We start from the raw sequence: 18,039 nt of genomic DNA, 5'->3' as shown, positions 1-18,039 counted from the left end.
CATAGTATGATCATCTATAGGTCCATCCGTGTTGCTGCAAATGGCATTATTTCATTCTTTTTAATGGCTGAGTAATATTCCATTGTATATATGTAGTACCACAACTTCTTCTGTAGAATCTAAAAAGATACAAATGAACTTATTTATAAAACAGAAAAAGACTCACAGACTTAGAGAATGAACATATGGTTACCAGCCAGGAAGGATGGGGGGAAGGGATAGTTAGAGTTTGGGATTAACATGTACACATTGCTATATTTAAAATAAATAAAATAAATAACCGGTGGGGGAAAAAATTTAAAAATTAAAAAAAATAAAAAGAGATTATGACACAGACATGCATAGAGGGAAGACCATGTGAGCACCTGGGGGAAGATGGCCATCCACAAAGCTAGAGAGAGGCCTTAGAACAAATAACCCTGTCAATGCCTTGGACTTCTGGCCATTAGAACTGTGAGAAAAATTACAAAAAAAAAACTTTAAAATTAAAAAAAAAAACAAACTTTGTTTTACAGTGGCCCAAACACACTCATAGCATCTGATCATCTTTGTCCTATGCTTCAGTTGGCCAGTGGTTTTGGAGCTCGGCTGGAATGCCTTAGGTGTTCATTTAAAACCGCTTGTCCCCTATTGATCTAAATAGGATTTCACATAAGACCTGCTGTGCTACAAAGCAGACAAATTAAACTATAGAGAAAGTAGAACAATAGCATTAAAGACAGGTTGACTTTTCATAGGCAAACGTGATCCAGCTGCTTTGTCTTAATACATATCTTTTGTTTAATGATGGAAACTAATCTCAAAATTCATTAAAATGCATGTTTTTTAAAAAATGAATGAGAGAAAAAAAATCACACTGTCCTCTAGGGTTCCCATAAAAGCTGACATTTCATTCATGATTTCAAAAACAAATTTTTTTAAAAAAAAAGCTACTAAAATAATTATAGTCCACCCAGAAAAAAACTGCTGAATAGTCTTATCTACTGTTATTATTTCTAACAGAGTATTCACCTAAAACTCCTAAAAATTATCCTTCTAAAACAAAAACTGAATCATCCCTCTTTTCCTACCTTAAAAATCTTCAATTATCAAAGGAAGAGAGTTTGGGCCTTCTCTGGTGATCCAGTGGTTAAGACTCCCAATTCAGGGGGCCTGGGTTCCATCCTCGGTTAAGGAACTAGATTCCCCCATGCCGCAATGAAGATCCTGTGTGCCACAACTAAGACCCGGCACAGCCAAAAAAAAAGAAGGAAGTTTCAACTCAGCACAGTCTTTGCTGCCAGGCAACCTGGTACCAACGAGGTTGGAGGTGGAGCTGAAAGAGAACAGTCTTTGGAATCAGATGCGCCTGGATTGACATTCCAGCTTTCCCACACATTGGCTAGGTGCTAGGGATGCAGAGAGGATGAAAGAAGTCCTGGGCCTAGGACCCTTACAGGAATGGATACATTTTATACCGAGATATACTTCTCATGCTATAAAATTCATCTTTTCTTTTTTTAGGTCATTTAAGGAAATGGCAACTCACTCCACTATTCTTGCCTGGGAAATCTCATGGACAGAGGAGCCTGGCGGGTTCGTCTTTAGGGTTGCAAGAGCGAGACATGACTGAGTGACTAAACCACCACCAACATTTTGTGGACTAGCTTGTGTACTTTCTTATATTCTTACATTCAAGAGACTTTCTTCTGGATACATACCTAAAAGGCCCGAGAATGACAGGACAACCAGAGTACGTGATTCAAGCTCCTGTCCAGACCCTTCATATGTCTTTCCCATTGAGGAATAAGCCAGCACTTACCCGCTATCTCAACTGCGTAGTGATCAGTCCTTTATTACTGATAGAGTGAAATAAAATGGAATCTAGGAAAACCAACCAGCTGGCAGAGGGAAGCCTGAGAAACTTCCAAGAGAGACTGTCTGCAGTTGATTCTGGCAGCCGCAGCAGGTCCCCTGGCTGCATGGTCAGTGGCTGCACGCCGGCAGCGGCTGGCTCCTGACACAGACTGGATTCCCAGCCACCCAACCAAGACACATGCAACTCCCTGAGGTCTCTGCCCTCCAGCCCTCAACCACAGTTCAACCAGGGACGTCAACTAAAAACAGATACTGGCACTCAATCTTAGCCAAGAGGCCACAAAATGATAAATTCATTCTGTTAAAGTACAGTTCAGCCATTTTTTGGAATATTCACAAACTTGTGCAAACACCACCACTCCACCCATCCATTTCAGGGGGCTCGAGTTCGATCTCTGGTGTGGGAACTAAGATCCTGTACGCTGCGTGGCATGGCCAAAATAAATAAATAATAAATAAAGTAATTATAAAAGGGTTCACTGAGTTCCAGACTGGTCTGATGAGATAAAAGTCCAATGCGGTCATATTCTGGTAAAATTCCCAAATCTTGAAGATAAACATCTTAAAAGTGTCAAGTGGAAAGCAGAAGATATTCATGAAGGAAAAAAATCAGACTGGAATTGGATTTTCATCTAAACTATGGAAAGATGACAGTGAGACAGTATCTACAGAGAAGAGAGAGAAAGGACATCAACCCAAGAATCCTCTATCTAGTTTCCAAAATACGTTCCATCTGTTGTGGCAAAAGGAGAACAGTCGAGGATTCAGAGACTTTAACTCCCGGGACTCCGTCTGTGGAAACAACTTGAGAAAAGACTAACCAAACTACAACTGAACCTGAAAGGAAAATTGGAAAAAAAAGAGAAGGAAAAAAAAAGAGAGAGAGAGAAAACAATGTTAAGAATGTAGGTATGGGATATCTTACATCTAAGTGGATCCAGGGACTTCCCTGGTGGTCCTGTGGTAAAGATTCACCTTTTAATGCAGGGGGTGAAGGATTGATCCTTGGTCAGGGAGTTAAGATCCAATATGCTTCATGGCCAAAAAACCAAATAAACATAAAACATAAGCAATATTTTAACAAATTCAATGGATTAAAAAAAAAAATGGTCCACGATAAAAAAAGAAAAAAACTGAAAAGATTAAGGGGATTCAGAGAGGGATTTGTGTAACAGAAAAGGACTCTTGAAACCAAATGGACATCCGCTATGGGTTCTGTTGTTTAGTTGCTAAGTCGTGTTTGACTCTTTGCAACCCCATGGACTATAGCCTGCCAGGCTCCTCTGTCCATGGGATTCCTCAGGCAAGAATATTGGAGTGGATTGCCATTTCCTTCTCCAGGGGATCTTCCTGATCCAAGGTTTGAACTCACATCTCCTGTGGCTCCTATGTTGGCAGGCAGATTCTTTACCACCGAGCCACCAGGGAAGCCCAAGAGAGCTCTAAGAAATACGAAATTATCTCAACCAAATTTCAGAGATTGGTGAGTAGGGGTGGGGAGGAAAAGTGTTTCTCAGGTCTTAGTGGGGAACATGGGGAAGGAGAGGAGGAAAGAGAGGAAGTGAAGCGGCCTACAGGTCTCATCCGGGAGGGCTGAGGGAGAAGGAGAGGAAACAGATTTAGGAGCTGGGAGGACCATGCCCCTCCGTGTGGGACTTGGTGAGTTATATGCCTCTGATGATCAGATCAAGGAAATTCACATGAAGGAAATGGGGAGCTCTCCTTAACCAAGCCTGGGAACTCAGAAGCTAAGAAAGAAAAGAAGGGTATTTGACTATGTAAACATTAAAATGTTTTATGTGACAAGGGATACCAAAAATAAAGCCAGTGCAAATGATGGAGCTGGAAAAATATTTGTAATACAAATAATAGTCACCAACCATGGTTGCCTAACTTACTGGGTGCCACGCACCATCTTATTGACCTGTATTAACTCCTTTGTGTCTAGAACAACAGTAGGAGGTAGGAATTATGATACTGATGACGATCGCTACTTTATAGATGAGAAAACTGGGGAATAACAAAGTTGAATGACTTGCAGAGGTCACATAGCCAGTCAGGGGCTAAGTTCTGATGTGACCCTTGGCAGCCTGCCCCAGAGAAGGATGGTCTTAATCACTTCTCTGCAATTAAGCCAAAGGCCAAACGGATACTATCTAAAAAGCTTTTATGGGGACTTCCTTGGTGGTCCAGTGGTTAAGAATCTGGGCTTCCACTGCAGGGGGCCCAAGTTGGATCCCTGGTCAGGAAACTAGATCCCACATGACACAACTAAACATCCCACATGCTGCAACAAAGACAGAGGATCCAATGTGCTTCAGCTAAGACCTGGGGCAGCCAAATAAATAAATACCCATTGCTTTCTCCTGTTAGACATATCTTTTTTTTTTTTCAGGGATTTTTTAAAATGTGGGCCATTTTTAAGTCTTTACTGAATTTGTTACAATATTGGTTCTGTTTTATGTTTTGTTTTTTGATGGAAAGGCATGTGGGATCTTAGTTCCCTGACTGGGGATCAAACCCACACCCCCTGCATTGGAAGGTGAAGTTTTAACCACTGGACTTCCAGGGAAGTCCCTAGATACATCATCTTAAAAAAAGAAAGAAAGCCAATTCTATAAAAATTAAATTGATTATTTTTTTAAAAAAAAAGCTTTTACAAATTGACCTGAACAAGACAAACAACCAAGACGGAAATGGACTTTAGATTATGAACAGATCACTTACAGAGGAGCAAAACCAAATGGTCAACAAATATATAATATAAAGCTCTTTAAATTGCACAGTGGTCAGAAGAATGGAAATTAAAGAAGCAATGAAACAGTGCATCCATCAGACTGACTGATGTAACTAAAACAAGCAATACTCTCAAGTGCTGGCAGGAATATGGAGAAAAGGGCACTCTGGTACATGTAAAGTTTTGTGACCATTTGGGAAAGCAATTTGGCAACATCTGTTAAAATGGAAACTAAACCCTTTGACCCATTAATCCCACTCATGGGAATCCATCCCAAAGAAATAAAAATACCAAAACTTAGGGACAAGGATGTTTATTAGAGTGAACAATAATTAGAACAATTATTATTGTTTTTGGTTTTTTTTTTTTGTGGTAGGAAACTGGCCACAAAATGAATGTCCATCAAAAGGAAAAGGGAAATGATGGAATAAATGATGCTATACCCACTCTATATATACTTTAATAAAATCATTCGGTGTCTGCAACCTGGCAGCCTGCAGGCCCCGAGGCCTGGCAGATGTGTTTTGGGTGAGCCAGCAATGTTTTTATAAATTCCTGCAGGCTTCTGAGTCTAGGACCCCCTGCAAATGTTTTCATTAGACACAAAGTCTGTCCTTGAAAGGGCCACAGTACACAAACAAATATGTGGTATATGTGAGGTATTAACCTTTTATGGGGTGAAGCCAGAGGGGAGGTATTGGTGAGGATGTGGAGAAATTGGAGCCCTCATATATTGCTGGTATGAATGCAAAGTGGTGCTACCGCTGTGGAGAACAGTTTGGCAGGTCATTGATAAGTTAAATGTAGAGTTACTATAGGAACCCAGCAATTCCACTCCTATGACTATACCCAAAAGAACTGAATGGATGTTCCAACAAACCCTTGAACACAAATGGTCATAGCAACACTATTCACAGTATCCAAAATGTGGAAACAACTCAAAGTCCATCAGCAGATGAATGGATAAACAAATGTGGTCCATCCATCTGAACACACAATAGAATATTATTCAGCCATAAAAAAGGAATAAAGTGGGACTTCCCTGGCAGTCCTGTTGTTAAGATTCCATGTTTCCACCACAGAGGACACAGGTTCTATCCCTGGTCCAGGAGGAGCCCACATTCCGTGGGGCAACTGGTACACCACAACTATTGAAGTTCTCACACCCTAGAGCCTGTGCTCTGAAACAAGAGAAGCCCATGCAGCACAATTAGAGAGTAGCCTCTTCTCCCCACAACTAGAGGAAGTCTGCACCCAGCAACTAAGACCCAGTGCAGCCAAAAATAAATGGGTAAAATATTTTTTAAAAGGATATGATGAGTGAAAACATTATGATGAGTGGTAGAGGCCAGACATAAAAGACCACTTATTTCAAGGCAAATCCATAGAGACAGAAAGTAGATTAGTAGTGTCCATGAACTGGTGGGGGTGGGCGTGGGAGTTGTGGGAGAATCAGTTCAGTTCAGTCGCTCAGTCGTGTCTGACTCTTTGTGACCCCACGGACTGCAGCAGGTCAGGCTTCCTTGTCCATCACCAACTCCCAAAGCTTGCTGAAACTCAAGTCCATTGAACCAGTGATGCCATCCAACCATCTCAACCTCTGTCGTCCCCTTCTCCTCCCGCCTTCAATCTTTCCCAGCATCAGGGTCTTTTCCAATGAATCAGTTCAGTTCAGTTCAGTCTCTCAGTCGTGTCCGACTCTTTGCGACCCCATGAATTGCAGCACACCAGGCCTCCTTGTCCATCACCAACTCCCGGAGTCCACCCAAACCCATGTCCATCGAGTCAGTGATGCCATCCAACCATCTCATCCTCTGTCGTCCCCTTCTCCTCTTGCCCCCAATCCTACCCAGCATCAGGGTCTTTTCCAATGAGTCAACCCTTCGCATGAGGTGGCCAAAGTAATAGAGTTTCAGCTTCAACATGAGACCTTCCAATGAACACCCAGGATTGATCTCTTTTAGGATGGATTGATTGGATCTCCTTGCAGTCCAAGGGACTCTCAAGAGTCTTCTCCAACACCACAGTTCAAAAGCATCAATTCTTCGGCACTCAGCTTTCTTCACCATCCAACTCTCACATCCATACATGACTACTGGAAAAACCATAGCCTTGACTAGATGGACTTTTGTTGGCAAAGTAATGTCTCTGCTTTTAAACATGCTATCTAGGTTGGCCATAACCTTCCTTCCAAGGAGTAAGCGTCTTTTAATTTCATGGCTGCAGTCACCATCAGCAGTGATTCTGGAGCCCAAAAAAATAAAGTCTGACACTGTTTCCACTGTTTCCCCATCTATTTCCCATGAAGTGATGGGACCAGATGCCATGATCTTAGTTTTCTGAACATTGAGCTTTAAGCCAACTTTTTCACTCTCCTCTTTCACCTTCATCAAGAGGCTCTTTAGTTCTTCTTCACTTTCTGCCATAAGGGTGGTGTCATCCGCATATCTGAGGTTATTGATATTTCTCCCGGCAATCTTGATTCCAGCTTGTGTTTCTTCCAGCCCAGCGTTTCTCATGATGTACTCTGCATATAAGTTAAATAAGCAGGGTGACAATATACAGCCTTGACGTACTCCTTTTCCTATTTGGAACCAGTCTGTTGTTCCATGTCCAGTTCTAACTGTTGCTTCCTGACCTGCATACAGGTTTCTCAAGAGACAGGTCAGATGGTCTGGTATTCCCATCTCTTTCAGAATTTTCCACAGTTTATTGTGATTCACACAGTCAAAGGCCTTGGCATAGTCAATAAAGCAGAAATAGATGTTTATCTGGAACTCTCTTGCTTTTTCGATGATCCAGCGGATATTGGCAATTTGATCTCTGGTTCCTCTGCCTTTTCTAAAACCAGCTTGAACATCTGGAAGTTCATGGTTCACGTATTGCTGAAGCCTGGCTTGGAGAATTTTGAGCATTACTTTACTAGCATGTGTGGGGCTTCCCTGGTGGCTCAGACGGTAAAGTGTCTGTCTGCAATGCAGGAGACCCGGGTTCAATCCTTGGGTTGGGAAGATCCCCTGGAGAAGGAAATGGCAGCCCACTCCAGCATTCTTGCCTGGAAAATCCCATGGACAGCAGAGCCTGGTAGGCTACCGTCCATGGGGTCGCAAAGAATCCGACATGACTGAGCGACTTCACTTCACTTACTAGCATGTGAGATGCGTGCAATTGTGCGGTAGTTTGAGCATTCTTTGGCATTGCCTTTCTTTGGGATTGGAATGAAAACTGACCTTTTCCAGTCCTGTGGCCACTGCTGAGTTTTCCAAATTTGCTATGGGCAAGAATCCCTTAGAAGAAATGGAGTAGCCATCATGGTCAACAAAAGAGTCCAAAATGCAGTACTTGGATGCAATCTCAAAAACAATAGAATGACCTCTGTTCGTTCCAATGAATAGGCCTGCTTAATAATGGGTTTAGGGTTTTTGTTTGGGGTAATGCAAAAATTCTGGAATGAGATCATGGTATTGGTTGCACAACATTGTAAATGCAGTTAATATTGTTTCAAAATAGTCAAAATGGGCTTCCCAGGTGGCACTAGTGGTGAAGAACCTGCCTGTCCATGCAGGAAACATAAGAGACATGGGTTCGATCCATGAATCGAGAAGATCCCCTGGAGAAGGGCATGGCCACCCACTCCAGTATTCCTGCCTGGAGAATTCCATGGCCAAAGGAGCCTGGCGGGCTACAGTTCATAGGATCACAAAGAGTAGGACACAACTGAAGCAACTTGGCATGCACACACATGTTATACATATATTTTATCACAATAAAAAATTCACAGAGCGGGACAATTAGTAAAAAAAATTTTTTAAGTCTGAAAAGGTAACCGGGGGAGGAGTGATAAAAGAAAAGGGGTTGAGAAACACTGGAATAAAGACTAGTCTACGAGGACTTCCCTGGTGGTCCAGTGGCTGAGACTCTGTGCTCCCAATGTGGGTGCTTGGGTTCGATCCCTGGTCAGGGAACTAGATCCCACAGCCACAACTGAGGGTTGGCATGCCACAAAAAGATCCCATGTGCCACAACTAAGACCCAGCACAGCCAAATAAATAAATAGAGACTAGTGTGTGCTTCAGCATAGTAAAGATCATCAGCCTCAAGGAAAACCTAAACAATTCACCTTAAAAAAAAAAAAACAAAAAACAGTGAGAGGGGCTTCCCTTGCAGTCCAGTGGTTAGGACTCCAAACTTTTATGCCGTAGCACAGGTTCAGTCCCTGGACAGGGAGTTAAGATCCCACAAGCCACTTGGCACAACCAAATAAATAAATAAAACAGTGAGGGATCTTGTAAGTCCTTGAGGTAAGCCAGCCTCCTTTTCTCTTTCTAATCCAGGAATTGGGGTGTGTTCTTTAACAGCCCACAAGGCTTTGAGTTTAAGCACTGCTCCTCGTTCAGCTTTTGTCTGACTCTGTGTTACTTGGGAACTTCTGGGTTACCTGAGGTAATGAATGTTATATAAGCAACTGAAATGAGCTTGCTAGGGAAACTGTCAAGCCTTGTGGAGGTCTGGGACCACACTGTCTTTTTTTTTTTAAGATTATTTTTTCGATGTGGACCATTTTTAAAATCTTTATGGAATGTGTTATGATGTTTCTTGTTTTATGCTTTGGGTTTTTGGCCACGAGGTACACGGGATCTTAGCTCCCTGACCATGGATCAAAGTAGCACCCCCTGCACTGGAAAGTGAAGTCTTAACCTCTGGACCACCAGGGACGTCCCCGGATAATACTGTCTTAGGTTACATCCAAATGCCATCTGATAGAAGACACATCATTACTTTATGTGCCACAAAGACAGGAAATGAATGTATACCCACTGTGGCAAAATAATTTTGAAAATGTCATCATTTTGAAAATGTTCGACTGATATTTTGTCTTGGATTTTTTATATTACTTTAGTGCCCAGTTTTTAAATTTCCTATGTCACTCTTGAGCATATATAAAAGGAAAATGGAAATAAACTGGTTACGGTACTCCTACAATGCCTTCCTGCTTAGAAGCTGACTCTTCTGATCACTCTTCAACATAGTGACACTGAGGTCTGTGTTTTCCACTGAGCATCGTCCTCTGTGACTCAAGAATGCTGATGATGCAGCATTTCTTAAAAGACTGAACCACGGTTGGCCCTGGGCTCTTCTGCCAACTCAGGGATCATGCAGGGAGCCTCCTTCTGAATCTTCCAATGGGAATGTTGCTAAACGCATCTGATCCTCTTCTTGCCTCACCCCCCCCTCCAACACCTGGGCTCTCAGGAGTGAGGAGAGTGCTATGCTGTTTCCTGGAGGCACTGACACCCATCTTGGGCCTTTCGATCCCCATGCTCTTGGTGCCCACCTTCCTGCAGGCAGGCAATGTCGATCACTTCAGGACTGCTGCCTCCACAAACACAACAGTTAAGACAGCAGTGGTTAAGAATCCACCTTCCAATGCAAGGGGTGCGGGTTCGATCACTGCTCAGGGAACTGCCACCAGGTGCAGCCAAAAAACAGAAAAAATGCCAGCTATTGTTAGGCACATCCCAAGGTGTTCAAATGTGATGAAAAAGATACATTTTAGCTTGTCGTTACTTAGTTGCTAAGTCATGTCCAACTCTTTTGCGACCCCATGGACTATAGCCCTCCAGGCTCCTCTGTCCATAGGATTTCCCAGACAAGAATACTGGAGTGGGTTGCCACTTCCTTCCTGACCCAGGGGATCTTCCTGACCCAGAAATCGAACCCACGTCTCCTGCACTGGCAGGCGGGTTCATCACCACTGAACCACCAGGGAAGCCCTACATTTTAGCTTATATCAATGAAAATGGTATGACAGGAGAAAGAAGCTCTAGAATTATCTCCATTCTTATGATGTTGCCTCAGTAGGTCATTGTTCTGACTTCTGATTGTCTTCTTTCCGGGTCTCTTGGCTTGTGCCCAACTCCAACAAAAGTGTCTGTTTCTTGCATATCTTATGTTCAGACTTCCATAAAGAGAGGACCTATCTGGATTGTCACTGTTCAGCGTCTCCCCCTATATGATTGTGTCTAAACAGTCACTATCCTATGGGAGTGAGTTGAATGGTGATCCTCAACCCATTTAATGTCCCTGGCTTACTCCCAGAACCTTAACTTGTGGTTACCTTATATGGAAAAAGGGTCTTCACAGATATAATTCAATTTAGGATCCCAAGATAAGATCATCCTGGATTATCTGGATAAATTCTAAATCCAGTGACAACTGTGTCTCCTTATTAGAGGCACAGAGAGAGGAGAAAATCATGTGAAGACAGAAGAGAATGGAGTGAGGTGGTCACAGGTCAAGGAACACTGGGGACCCCCAGAGTTGCAAGCCACAAGAAAGTGTCCTCCCTTGAGCCTTCATAGGGAATATGGCCCTGTCAACACCTTGACTTTAGATGTCTGGTCCCCAGAACTGTCAGAGAATAAATTTCTATGGTTTTAAAGCACCAAGTGTGGTGGTAATTTGTAACAGCAGCCCCAAGAAACTAACATACAGTATAGAGTGCCTTTTTGAGCAAAGCTTATGAACCAGGCCAGATTACAGCTGTCAGTCAACCAGTGGATGAGTCCTCTGGGCTGGTCTAGTCAACTGAAGCCCAAATGGTGACATGACATGGTACTCGGGCCATGGGCTTCTCTTACAGCACAGCACAGAGGGACATAGGGATTGCATTTCGATTTTTCGAAACATCCCCACCCTGGCCTTTCTGGGTCTAAACAATCCTTTATTTTCAAACCTAGTATTATTTTTCCCATGAACATTCTGTTGGAAACAAATGAGTCCCCATTATACTCTAAGTAGTGTCCCTGGAGTCTGCACTTGGCCTTGCTGGCTAATTGAGGGACCTCAGTGACATTGGCTGGAGTCACCGCTTTCCCTTAATCATTCATTACGGGAAGTCTGCAATCTTTCCTTGTGTCTGTTGTCAGGGAGGGTCCAATCAAAATACTTCCTCTCTTCACACTTTCATTGTGTTTTTATTTCTTTGTCACAATATTAGTTTTAAACAATATTAGTTTTAAATCGATTTGCATAATCTCAGTGCTCATAGAAGCATTACTTACAATTGTAAAGAAAGGGAAGCAACATAAGTGACCATACAGTATAATACTACTCAGCCATAAAAAGAACAATATTTTGCCATTTGCAGCCACATGGATGGACTTAGACGGCACTACTCTAGGTGAAATAAGTCAGACAGAGAAAGATACTATATGATATCACTTAAAAGTGAAATCTAAGAAATACAACAAAGTAGTGAATATAACAAAAATAATGCAGACCCACAGATACAGAGAAAAAAGTAGAGGTTACCTGGGGGAGGGGAAATATAGGGTAGGGTAGCAAAAGGTACAAACTATTAGGTATAAGGGCTTCCCCGGTGGCTCAGCAGTAAAGAATCTGCCTGCAGTGCAGGAGCTGCAGAGACATCGGCTCATTTCGTGGGTTGGGAAGATCTCCTGGAAGAGAGCATGGCAACTCACTCCAGTATTCTTGCCTGGAGAATCCCACGGACAGGGGAGCCTGGTGGGCTACAATCCGTAGTGTTGCAAAGAGTCGGACATGACTGAAGCAACTGAGCACGCACACATTAGTTATAAAATAAGCTACAAGGATATACTGTACATCACAGGGAATATTGCCAATATTTGATAATAAGTATAAAAGGAGTATAACCTTTAAAAATTGTGAATCGCTATATTGTACACTTGTAACTTACAACAAATATACTTCAATTAAAAAAAAAGAAAAAAGCAATTACTGACAGGCAAATAATTTTTAAAATGTTCTGCAGAATTATTTATTTAACCTCAGCCTCCTCTACCGCACTGTTATTAATAGCTCCATGAGGCTAGGAGCTAAGCTCTCTGCCTTACCATACTCTTTCCACTGTCTTTCCCAGTGCCTGACACATAGTAGATGCACAAGGAATATTTGTGAAATAGATGAAAAATGAACTCCATATGGCTTGGTGATGGAGGGAAAGGCAAATCTGGGTACATAAAGAAGAATCTCGATGACATTAAATTCATAGGAATTCTTTGAAGAGGGGTGGGTTGGGGTGGTGGGAGGGAGGCACAAGAAGGAGATATATATCTACCTATGGTGATTCCCATTGTTGTACAGCAGTAACTAATACAACATTGTAAAGCAATTACACTCCACTTAAAAAAATAAATAATTAATGGAAGTTCTTTGAAACACATTCCCAGTGTCTCTACAAAGCAAACACAACCTGCATCCACCAGGGTCCTTCCTCTAGTATTTTTTAAGAGCTTCCATTTCACCTAGGTTTCACTGTCTGACAACACTATTTGTCATGACCCTAGTTCCCACACTTCTTCCTTAAGACAGATGTTTGCAGGATGAACAATCCCCAAAGGAAAGGCTGCTTGCCACTTAGAATAGTCAAGTTCACACCCTTGAACACAAAGCAAATTGCTCTAACAATATGGGGAGGTATGGTTGACAGAGGATTTGCATACCTGTGTCACAGCATTCATGCTCAAGGTCACCACCTTCTGAAAATGGCCCTCTTCCAAGTGACTGTATCCTTCAGAGGTGACTGGGTTCCAACCCAGTTACATGGTGTCAGTCTCAATTACTTTTGGACAATCATGGTTGTCTCACTCTCCTTGCCAAGACATTGCTGTAGGCATGGAGATGTAACACAGTTCTGATCTATAGGATATGAGGGGAAGTCTAGGGATGTTTTTCAGAAAATTTCCTAGTAGGGACTTCCCTGGTAGTCCATACATTTCTACTGCAGGGGACATGGGTTTGATCCCTGGTCAGGGAACCAAGATCCCACATGCTACGCACAGCGCCCCTCCCCCCCCCCAAAAAAAGAAAATTTAAAAAAGAAAATCTCCTAGTAATTCCATTCCTAGGTATATTCCTCAAAGAACTGAAGCTCAGTTACCCAAATAAATACACATACAGACATGTTCACAGCAGCACTACTCACAATAGCCAAAAGACAGAAACAACCCAAATATCCGTCAGCAGCTGAATGGACAAACAAAATGTGGCATATTCATGCAATGGACTATCAGAAAAAGGAACGAAGTGCTAATGCATGCTCCAATGTGGATGGATCTCAAACACATCAGACTAAGTGGAAAAAGCCACACAAAAGGCCCTATATTGTATGATTCCAATTATATGAAATGTCCAGAATAGGCAAATCCTTAGAGGCAGAAAGATTAGTAATTTCCCAGGAATTGGAGAGGAGGGAATAAGTAGTTAGTCCCTGTTTAGTGAGTATTTTGGGGGTAATGCAAATATTTTGGAACTCAATAGAGGTGATAGCTTGCAAACATTGTGAAGGGATTAAATGCCACTGAGTTGCTCACTTTTTTTTTCTTTTAAAAATTTATGTATTTTTAATTGAAGGATAATTGCTTTACAGAACTTTGTTGCTTTCTGTCAAACCTCAGCATGAATCGGCCATGGTATACATATTTCCCCTCTCTCTTTAACCTACCTCCCCATCCCACCCCTCTCCAGGCTGATAGAGAGTCCCTGTCTGAGTTCCCTGAGACATATAGCAAATTCCCATTGGCTATCTATTTTACATATGGTAATGTAAGTTTCCCTGTTACTCTCTCCATACATCTCACCCTCTCCTCCCCTCTCCCATGTCCGTAAGTCTGTTCTCTGTCTGTTTCTCCATTGCTGCCCTGCAAATAAATTCTTCAGTACTATCTTTCTAGATTCCATATATATGCATTAGTATATGATATTTATCTTTGAGTTGCTCACTTTTAACATGTTGATTTTATGTCATGTGAATTTTACCTCAATTTAAAAAAAAAAAAAGGAACTTTGGAAATTATTGCCTAAGGATGTAATGTTTGGAGCAGCTGAGCCCTTTTGTGAGGTGACAAGCCAAGGCCAAACCAGCACGGTAAAGGATGGCTGAGTGGAAAGATGGAAAGAACCTGGGCTCGATTACATCATCGGCAAGTTCTGGGAACTCAATATCTGAACTTCAGGTTATGCAAGATAGTAAATGCCCTCTTAAAGCCATTTCTAGTTTTGGGAGCAAGATTTTTATTATCTGCGGCCCAAAGACCGTTAAGGAAGATTCTGAAACAGCAAGGCAAAGGTATTGATTTTATCCAACAGGGAGCAAGAACGGCAAGACTAACAGTAACCACGCTCATGTCTCTCCCTGGAGCAAAAACGTACCCTCATGAGTGGCTGCAGCTAAAATGAAAGAACCTTTTCAGCTTGTAGGTAGATAGATAGCTAATGACAAAGAATTCTCAGGATTTCCCTTAAGGTTTCACCGTCCAATGCAGGAGGTGAGGTTTTGATCCCTGGTCACGGAATTAAGACCTCACGTGCCTCGTGGCCAAAAACTCAGAAAACATAAGCAATGTTTTAACAAATTCAACAAAGACTTTTAAAATGGTCCACATCAAAAAATGATTTCCCTGGTGGCTCAGTTGGTAAAGAGTCTGCCTGCAAAGTGGGAGACCTGGGTTCGATCCTTGGGTTGGGAAGATCCCCTGGAGAAGGAAATGGCAATCTGCTCCAGTATTCTTGCCTGGAGAATCCCATGGACAGAGGAGCCTGGTGGGCTACAGTTCAGGAGGTCACAAAGAGGACACGACTGAATGACTCACTTTCACTTTCACATCAAAAAAATCTTAAAAACAAAAGAATTTTCAAGTGCAGTCAGTTCTCAGGGCTAGGCAAGGAGTGTGTGTGTGTATACATGTGTGTGATCCCCAAAAATGAACCCCAGTCTCATATTCCCTGTCTCAAGCCAGTCTTAGCACTGAATATTTAAAAAACCAGATGGACTAGCTTTAGGTACAGTATTTAAATAATTATAGAGTTGTCAGCTCTGAGTATCGCCAGCAAGATGGAATCGCTAGGCACACCACTGAGTTTGTGCGGCTTCTTTTGAGATTTGACAGATTAGCATCAAACCCTGAAACATGACCGAACATTGTGGAAAACTCATGCTTTCTCTGTGTGAAATGTCAATTCTACATGGTAAAGGTGAGCACTTTCAGCTTCAAAGTCAAGTTGACTTCTTGCATCACTAGGCTGTGACTGGCAGAAAGCAGAGGAAGATAAGTGGAAGCCTCTCCAGGCCCTTTCCCTCACTTTTCTGTGGTTCTGAAAAGTTCTGGAAATGGCCACCTTTTGGACTGCTCTCCACAGGCCAATAAGGTCCATGCTTCCCCAGTTTCAAGAGCCCAGAGTCAACAACAGAGACATCCATGATTTAATGGATGAAGGAACTTACATGTCTGAAGCAAGGTCCTGGAGCAACATCCCACCATGTGTGGTGGACGGTGGGCAGGACATGGTGACAGTCTTTGCTCCTGAGAGGGAGGGGAGATTGCCAGTTGTAGGGGAATTGAGGTCAGGAGAGTTCACTAGTTACCAGGGAAATCAGCAGAAGACACGCCCCTCACCGCCCTTTTGTTAAAGGAAAACAGTGACTGAAACTGCCCACTCTTGCCAGGCACCATACTAACCATTTCCACGAGTTATTTTATGACAGAAGGAACACGGTAAGGAACACGGAACTAACAAGTTACCAGCAACCGGAAGAATTCGGGAAAAGTCAAAAAGAGACGCCATGTGTCCTACCACCTCCCAGAATCCTTTTCGCTGGAATCCATCTTGGCTGAGCCATGCCTGCACCTCCAGGAAGAAACCTGAGTCAGAGTGATTGGCCAGGGACAACCCGGAAATTATACCCATCACCGTAAAACCCGAGACTGCGAGCCGGGTGGCGGAGCAGTCCTCCTGGGTTCCCTTGCCTTCCTGCTCTCCACCTGGGCGCCCCCTTCCCAATAAAATCTCCTGCTTTGTCAGCACATGAGTCTCCCCAGACAATTCATTTCTGAGAGTTAGACAAGAGCCCACTTTAGGGCCCTGGAAGGGTTCCTCCTTCCTGCAACATTTTGATGAGAGCAATCAACACCTGGGGCAGGTATGTAGGAAGGTCAGTCCTGTGTGTAGAGCTTAGGTGAAGCAGGTGCTCGTCAGGCAAAGGATAGACAAAGAGCAAGAGAACAGCCACCTTGAGTGGCCCGACCATACATAACCCTATATGTTTCCTGCTTTACTCCACAGATAGAAAGCTTTCAGGAAAAGGATAATGCAACTGGGTGGGCTTTTATAAGGGCATATAAAGGCTAGTATTAGAGATTAAAGGGCTTCCCTGATGGCTCAGACAGTAAAGAATCTGCCTGCAATGCGGGAGACCCAGGTTTGATCCCCGGGTTGGGAAGAGCCCCTGGAGAAGGGAATGGAAACCCACTCCAATGTTCTTGCCTGGAGAATTCCATGGACAGAGGAACCTGGTGAGCTACAGTCTGCAGGGTTGCAAAGAACTGGACACGACTGAACGACATAGACACACACACACACACACCTTAGAGATTAATACTTGAAGTGTGGTTGGATTTGATCTTGCTCTTACTATATACTTCTTGGCACTTAGTCCTAAGTTATTGTGCAATGTGTAAACTTGAAAATAAATGACTTAAATCACCTACGTAAAAATATGTTTCACAGTTGATGGATTGAAGGAACTAGGTCCTGGGCCCACGCTGATTAAGGTGCTGCATTTGTCTGTAAATGCAGCAGGGCCTTAGCCATGACGGAAGTGAATTTAGACTATCCCTCTGAGAATCTCTAAAAAAGATGCAGAATGACCTTCCCTTCAGTCTCCACATCTTGGTTGTTTCATTTTTCCCACTCGGCTAGGGATTCGCATGTTCAATGGGTCTTATCTCTTAAGAGGTGACTTGTTTATTCCAAAAGTCTTGAATGGCCTGGAATGTGAAGTATTTCCAAAACAATGAGTGTGTGTGCCTAAATAAAAGGAAACAAAAATACAGACTCCCACTGACTTTCAGATGGGCGGAAGGATGAGGACTAAACCACTGCCAAGGTCCTTTGGGCTCTGCCTAGAAGCCAACTGCAAAAAAAGGGAAAGGAAAGAGGAAAGAAAAATTATGTTTTGAGACTTGCCCTTTGGGTTACTTGTATCTACTTTTGAGGGCTTCCCAGGTGGCGCTAGTGGTCAAGAACCCGCCTGCCAATGCAGGAGACATAGGAGACACGGGTTTGATCCCTGAGTTGGGAAGATCCCCTGGAGGAGGGCATGGCAACCCACTCCACTATTCTTGCCTAGAGAATCCCACGGACAGAGGAGCCACAGAATGGAGCCATGGACGGAGGCTATGGTCTATAGGGTCACAAAGAGTTGGACATGACTGAAACAACTTAGCATGCAGGCATCCACTTTTAAAAGCTGTTGATTCTTCTCAGTTCAGTTCAGTCGCTCAGTTGTGTCCAACTCTGCGACCCCATGGACTGCAGCACACGAGGCTTCCCTGTCCAAAACCAACTCCCAGAGCTTACTCAAACTCATGTCCATGGAGTCGGTGATGCCATTGATTCTTTTA

Source organism: Giraffa tippelskirchi, chromosome 11 (assembly GCF_054371585.1).
Source record: "Giraffa tippelskirchi isolate mGirTip1 chromosome 11, T2T-mGirTip1v1.2.pri, whole genome shotgun sequence".
Taxonomy (NCBI): Eukaryota; Metazoa; Chordata; class Mammalia; order Artiodactyla; family Giraffidae; genus Giraffa; species Giraffa tippelskirchi.
This window is presented reverse-complemented; position numbering follows the sequence as displayed.